This window comes from Zingiber officinale, chromosome 6B (genome assembly GCF_018446385.1).
Source record: "Zingiber officinale cultivar Zhangliang chromosome 6B, Zo_v1.1, whole genome shotgun sequence".
In the NCBI taxonomy this organism is placed as follows: Eukaryota; Viridiplantae; Streptophyta; class Magnoliopsida; order Zingiberales; family Zingiberaceae; genus Zingiber; species Zingiber officinale.
Genome location: NC_055996.1, coordinates 30784486 through 30792354, shown reverse-complemented (window position 1 = coordinate 30792354; position 7869 = coordinate 30784486).

Below are 7869 nucleotides of genomic sequence, written 5' to 3'. Positions count from 1 at the left end.
ATTATGTAATGAACCATAAGCCCATGAGTGAAATAGTTCTATAAGAAATTAGAGAGGACACGTCTACTTTAGTACCAACAGTACAAGATGAAGTACCACAAGAAACTGCAACAGGTGTCACACATGATACACAGCCAGAGATAGTGCCTCGTCGTAGTGGGAGGGTTGTAAGGCAACCTGAGAGATTCATGTTTTTGGGTGAGTCTTCGGACTTGATCTTAGGTAAACATGAACCAGATCCCCGAACATATGACGAAGCACTCCAAGATTTAGATGTAGTATCTTGACAAAAGGCAATGAATTCCGAAATAGAATCTATGTATTCTAATAAGGTCTGGGAGCTTGTAGAACCACCTAATGATGTAAAAGCCATTGGATGCAAGTGGATCTACAAAAGGAAAAAAGGGATAGATGGGAAGGTAGAAACCTTCAAAGCAAGACTTGTTGCAAAAGGGTATACTCAGAAAGAGGGAATCGATTATGAGAAGACTTTTTCACCGGTAGTCATGCTTAAGTCTATCCGGATACTCTTATCCATTGCCGCTCATATGGGCTATGAGATTTGGCAAATGGATGTCAAGACAGCTTTCCTTAACAGAAGTCTTGAAGAAAACATCCATATGAAGCAACCAGAAGGATTCATTGAAAAGGGCAAAGAGCATCTAGTGTGCAAGCTTAATCGGTCCATTTACGGATTGAAGCAAGCTTCAAGATCTTGGAACATCAGGTTTAACGAAGTAATCCAGTCATATGGATTTATTCAGTGTCCGGATGAGTCTTGTGTATACAAGAAGTGTAACAGAAACGTGGTGATATTTCTTGTACTATACGTAGATGATATTTTGTTAATTGGCAACAATGTCAAGGTATTATCATATGTAAGGGTATGGTTATCCAAACAATTTGATATGAAGGACTTAGGAGAATGTGCACACATTCTTGGGATCAAAGTTATAAGGGATCGCAAGAAAAGAATGTTGTGTCTATCCCAAGCTTTATATATAGATACGATCCTTGCTCGTTTTAGTATGCAAAACTCCAAGAAAGGTTTCTTACCTTTTAGACATGGAGTAGCCTTATCTAAAGAGATGTCCCCGAAGATATCAAAGGAGATTGAGGACATGAAGGCAGTTCCTTATGCTTCGGCTGTAGAAGCCTTATGTATGCAATGCTATGTACGAGACCTGATATCTGTTTTACCGTGGGCATGGTTAGCAGATATCAGAATAACCCTGGACAAGGACATTGGACTGTAGTAAAGCATATATTAAAGTACCTGAGAAGGACTAGAGATTATATGCTAGTTTACCAAGCAGACGATTTGCTCCCTGTGGATTACACGGATTCAGATTTTCAATCAAATAGGGACAATAGTAAATCTACGTTATGTAGGACCGTTAGATTCGATAGAGGGGGGGTGAATATCGATTCGAAAACTTAGAGTATAAACGCAGCGAAAAAGTAAAATAGACACAAATGTTTTTTACTTCGTTCGGAGCCTGTGACGACTCATACTCGAAGGCCCGTGGTCCTTGACCACTTTCGTTGGGCAATCACTAACAAGTCGAAATATGATTACAGAATGAATACAGGAAATGCTAGTGAAAATAAAGCAATACCGACAAGGAAATTAAATAAAAACCGAAGGAGCACTTTGTCGGAGCGTTGTTGGCGTCGCACTGAACGTCGAGCAGCAAGACCAGCAGTAGAAGAGTTCTCAGATTAATTATCTGAAGCTCCTGCCTGGGGCTTCTTTTATATGCTGTTCCGGGCGCCTGGATTCCTTCCGGGCGCCTGGAATGTGACTTCGCTGCTATGCTCCACGTGGTGACGACTTGGTTTGGATATAATTTGACTTCCAGGCGCCCGGATTCCCTCCGGGCGCCCGGACCACCTTGTTCCAGAAAACTCCTTTTTCCTGCAAAACAAAGTTAGTCCGAGGCAATATATATCCTGCAACACAGATTGTTAGCACATTTTATCATAGTAAGAATTAGCACAAAGTAGTATGACTTAGATTCCGTCTTTCCGAGATCGGAATCTAGTCACGATCTCGACTTAGATATCCGAAATGGATCTAAGACGGATCTACGCCTAATGTTCCCTTCCCGGGAACACGTCCTCGCAGTCACTCCCCTCCAGTGACTTACCTCACTTACCTACCAGACGTCCGGTCAGCCCGTCGACCCGTCTGGACTTCTCGCCAAGCGTCCGGTCAGCCCGTCGACCCGCTTGGACTTCTCGCCAGCTATCCGGTCAGCCCGTCGACCTAGCTGGACTTTGTGCCAGACATCCGGTCAGCCCGTCGACCTGTCTGGACTTCTCCTGCACACTCGATCAAAGTATCAGACAACAACAAAACTAACTTAACCTATTTGTCATTCATCAAAACCTGGGTTAAATCGTTAGTGCTAACCGCACCAACAATCTCCCCCTTTTTGATGGAATGACAACCTGGTTAAGTTAGTGAAAACATATGCAAAAGAAACCAAGTACATTGGTTTTACAGTTAGTTTCAGTGTTTTCAATTTGGTTTATCTAACTTATCCACCTAACCCTCCCCCTTTGGCATTCATCAAAAAATAAGGGTAAACAATCATCGTGTAGAGTTACTGTAAAAAAAAATAATCACAGCTAATCTTTGAAAAAATCTGAGTTTGGTTTAAGAGAACAATTTTTAAATCCAAGGAAAAAATCAAGTTGACTTGGGGGAGACAAGTTGAATTTTGAAAAGTATAAATTTAAATTTTTTAACTTCTCAAGCGTGAAAAATTTTTAATTTAGGTTTTTCAACTTTTCAAAAGGTAAATTTTTCTATTCAGGTTTGAGTAACATTTACTTTCAAAAGGTAAATTTTTAACTTTAATCTTTCAAAACAAAGCAAAAGTTAAACGAGTAAAATTAAATTTGCCAAAATAATTTTTAAGGCTAATTTGATAAAGGCTAAATTTGGGAAGTTTAATTTTCAATATTCAACTTTTTAAGTCAGGTTTGAAAATTAGGTGGGATTAAACTTTCAAGTTTTTCAAACACTTAGTTAAATTTAACTTCTTTTTTTTTGTAAATTAATGTTCAAACATAAGTTAGTTTTTAAAAAGCATTTGTCAAACACATTAAATTTTGATTAATTTCTCCCCCTGAACTTGACACTTAAAATTAAACAGCTGTCTAACCAATTAGGTACTAACTAACTATCAGAAGATAATAGCTTTCACTTAGTTAGTCAGATTAAGTTGATTATAAGCAGTCAGTGTTTGACTTGACTGATGAACTTAATCTGATTAATATCTGAGTTGTATTTAACGTCCAGACTTATGCTGATGCACTGAAATAAGCATCTTAAGTCCAGACAGTTAGCCTATGCATTTCACCCCTTTCTATGTTTGTCAAACACAAGCAAGGTAAGCCTAAGGTGTTGGTGAGATGCTCAAAAACTAGTCCTATGGGTACATGCTTTCTAGGGATTCAAAACTAGTCTAAGGCCAAAGCTGTTTTTGAAAATCTAAAAATGGAAAGTTTTGAAAACATACAGTTTTAACTTATAAGTTGAAAAAACATTATTTTAAAAGTAGTCTTTAAAAAAAATCCTAGTCTATTAGGCACATCCCTAATTTTCGCCGTAAGTTGCTAAATTCACTTTCAGGGAGTGGTTTTGTAAAAATGTCAGCTAAATTTGATTTGGACTCAATGTACTTGAGTTCAATATCACCTTTAGTAACATGATCCCTGATGAAGTGGTGCCTAATTTCAATATGTTTGGTTCTTGAATGATGCACATGATTTTCGTTAATTAATTGAACTTATATTGTCAATTAATACTTTTACATTTGTGATATTTAAGTTGAAATCTTTTAGAGTATGCATCATCCATAATAATTGTGCAACATATTCGCCTATAGCTATGTATTCTGACTCAGTTGTAGATAGAGCAACACAATGTTGCTTTCTACTAAACCAGCTAACAAGTGATGAACCTAATAATTGGCATCCACCACTTGTGCTTTTGCGGTCTAATTTGCATCCAGCATAATCTGAGTCAGAATACCCTATTAGTTCAAAATTATTTGTCCTAGGATACCAGATTCCTACATTTGTTGTTCCTTTAAGATATCTAAAAATTCTTTTAACCTGTGTCAAATGGGATTCCTTAGCACAAGTTTGGTATCTAGCACACATACTAACTGCAAATAAAATATCAGGTCGGCTTGCAGTTAAGTACAGTAGGCTACCTATTGCACTTCTATAATGTTTTAAATCAATTGGTTTTCCATTTGGGTCACTGTCTAAGATTGTGTTTACTGCCATAGGTGTCTTTATTTCTTTTGTATTTTCCATTCCGAATTTTTTAAGTAATTCTTTGGTGTATTTATGTTGATAAATATAATTTCCTTCATTTGTTTGTTTGATTTGTAATCCTAAGAAATAGGTTAATTTTCCCACTAAGCTCATTTCAAATTCTTTTTCCATTAGATTAATAAAGTCTTCTAAAAATTCTGAATTTGTTGAGCCAAATATTATATCATCTACATATATTTGTGCAATAAATATGTCTGTATTTAATGATTTAACAAACAAGGTTGGGTCAATTTGACCTTGTTTGAATCCTTTAGATGTTAAGTAAGTTGTTAGCCTCTCATACCATGCCCTGGGTGCTTGTTTAAGTCCATATAGTGCTTTCTTTAATTTAAAAGCATAATCAGGGTGTTCTAGACTTTCAAACCCAGGAGGCTAACCTACATAAACTTCTTCTTTAATTAGTCCATTAAGAAAGGCAGACTTAACATCCATTTGGTATAGTCTGAATCCCTTATGGGCTGCATAACTTAGTAACATTCTAATGGATTATAATTTGGCTACTGGGGCATATGTTTCATCATAGTCAAGTCCTTCAACTTGACTAAATCCTTTGGCAACCATGATGTTTGGAGACAGGTATAGGTAATATTGAATTAAAATTAGACTTACTTGACTAAAACTGTTACTAAATACCATAAAGGTGATGCTGCCAAATCTTCAAAGCAAATATAATGGTGGCTAGCTCCAAATCATGAACTGGGTAGTTCTTCTTATGCTCCTTCAACTGACAAGAAGCATAAGAGACTACCCTGCCATGCTGCATTAGGACAGCGCTCAAACCCTTAAGAGAAGCGTCGGCGTAGAGTACGAATCCGTCCTCTCCAGAAGGTAAAACTAAAACTGGTGCCGACACTAATCTCCACTTCAGCTCCTGAAAACTGGTCTCGCAAGCCTCGGACCACGTGAACTTTATGTCTTTCCTGGTCAGGCATGTCAGCGGCTTAGCAATGCGAGAGAAACCCTCGACGAATTGTCTGTAATATCCAGCTAATTCCAAGAAACTGTGGATCTCCTGAACTGATTTCGGCTACTCCTAGCTGGTGATAGCCTCGATCTTCTGAGGGTCTACCGAAATACCTCGGTTAGAAACCACGTGACCCAGAAAACTCACTAAGGATAGCCAAAAAGCATATTTGCTGAACTTCGTATATAGACGATGTTGTCGAAGAGTCTCCACGACTATACGGAGATGTTGTGCATGTTCCTCCTCAGAACGCGAGTAGATCAATATGTCATCGATGAAAATGACAGCGAACTGATCTAGATACTCCAGAAAAATGCGGTTCATCAAATCTATAAACATCACTGGAGCATTGGTAAGCCCAAATGGCATTACCAAAAATTCATAATGTCCGTATCTGGTACGGAATTTTATCTTATGAATATCAAATTCTTTAACTCTCAGCTGTTGATATCTGGACCGCATATCAATCTTAGAATATACAAATGTACCTCTGAGCTAATCAAACAAATCCTCGATCTGTGGTAGGGGGTACTTATTCCTGACGGTTACTGCATTCAGCTGCCTGTAATCGATGCACAACCTCAGAGTGTCATCCCTTTTCTTGACAAATAATACCGGAGAACCCCACGGAGAAACACTAGGGTGAATAAATCCCTTGTCTAATAACTCCTGGAGTTGGACCTTTAGCTCGTCCAACTCTTTCGGTGCCATACGGTATGGAGCTTCAATGTCGGCGCGGTTCCCGGAATCAGCTCAATAACAAACTCCACTTGCCTTATGGGAGACAAGCCTAGTAACTCATCTGGAAATACTTTTGGATACTCTCAGACCACTGGAATGTCTGAGAGCTGGGTACTACTGCTGTCGTCAGTATTAATCAAAGACAAAAGAAATTCCTGGCAGTCATGTGACAACAACTCCTGAGCCTGAATCGCATAAATGATCAATATACCGTCATTCCTGATGTCAGTGAAATCCCACGAGGGTTGGTTTGGAGGTCGGAATGTGACCACCCTTGTCTGGCAATCAACCGTGGCATGATATGCAGACAGCCAATCCATGCCAAGGATAATGTCGAACTCGACCATTTCTTGTACTAATAAATCAACCATGAGTGTCATATTGCCAAAGTCTAACGGGCAATCTCTGACCTCCTAAGTGACGTCCAATGTATCATCGAACGGTAGGGAGACAGTTAGACGCTGCGGTCTAAGAGTAGGTAGTCTATCTATGCCCCTCATGAAAGCACGGGAAATAAAGGAATGTGAGCTACCGGTATCTATCAGCATATCAGCGGATAATGCATAAAGTAAAACCATACCGCGGAAAATGGATCCGTCGGCCCACTGCGCATTCTTTCTGGTAACCGTGTGAATTTGTCCAGTCTCTAGTCTACCATGCTCAGTGAATTAAATATCGATGCCGAAACTTAACTTGGTAAGGGTCTGCTACAATGCATTTCATTTGCTCCTAACCAAGATAGATTTTCAATCCAATGTCAGAACGAGACATTTCAAGTGTCTGAGGTGCTAGTATTGGTCCCTAGCACAACTCTAAGTGGAGGAAACCACAGAATTTTAGTGGTTGTACTAATCACCAACCCTAGACGTAGGAGGCGGAGGACTAGGCAAAGGAGGAGGAATCACATAACTCATGTAAGTGTATTGTAGAGGAGGTAAGAAAGGGTAAGGAAAGCAAAGGAATGAATGGCGGAATCAAATACAAGAAGAAAAGGATAATTTAGGAAGTCCAACCGGTTATCCTTGTGGAATAGTACAGGTACAAGCCCGTACCAAACATACCCAAATGAATGCATGGTCCATTATTCTAGATTTATATCATACTGTGAGAGTGGGTATGACGGGTACGGTCGAGGTAGGTACCTCTAAAACCATAGGAGTCTAAGAGCCCGACGCGCTCGTAGTACCACGTGGAGTCTATCCCTGACTGACAGGCTCGACTCCAGCAGACATTTCTGGTGACTCCATCGCCAGGGATTCCAATATCCTCTTGCGTGGTCATCCTACACCACGCCCCGACACGAGAACACGTGCATTTCGCCTCATATCTATTAAATTATGACCCAAATATTACTACAAGCATCAAAATTATAAAAATTTACATTTTACCTATTTGTCGTCTGGAAATGTTCCATCGCTGTCTAGTCCCCAATTATGACCTCAGAACTCCGAAACAAGAAAATCGATGAAAATCCATACAAATCTGAAAATAACTAAATTACTCGAATAAGCTGGGCTCTGATACCAAATAAATTGGTATCAAATTAACTCAAAAAAATCCAAAATGAAAAGCAAGTATCGTATACCTTGCTTTGATACCAAAAATATTGGTATCAGATTAACTCGAAGATCTAGAACACGAAAAGAAAGAGGCATCGCAAACCTACTCTGATACCAAAAATATTAGTATCAGATTAACTCAAAATTCTAAAATATAAAAAACAGAACCCTCCAACCTAGATCTGATACCAAAAATATTGTCACGCCCCCGGTAGTCCCTGCCAGAAAAAATTTCGACAGCATCTCCCC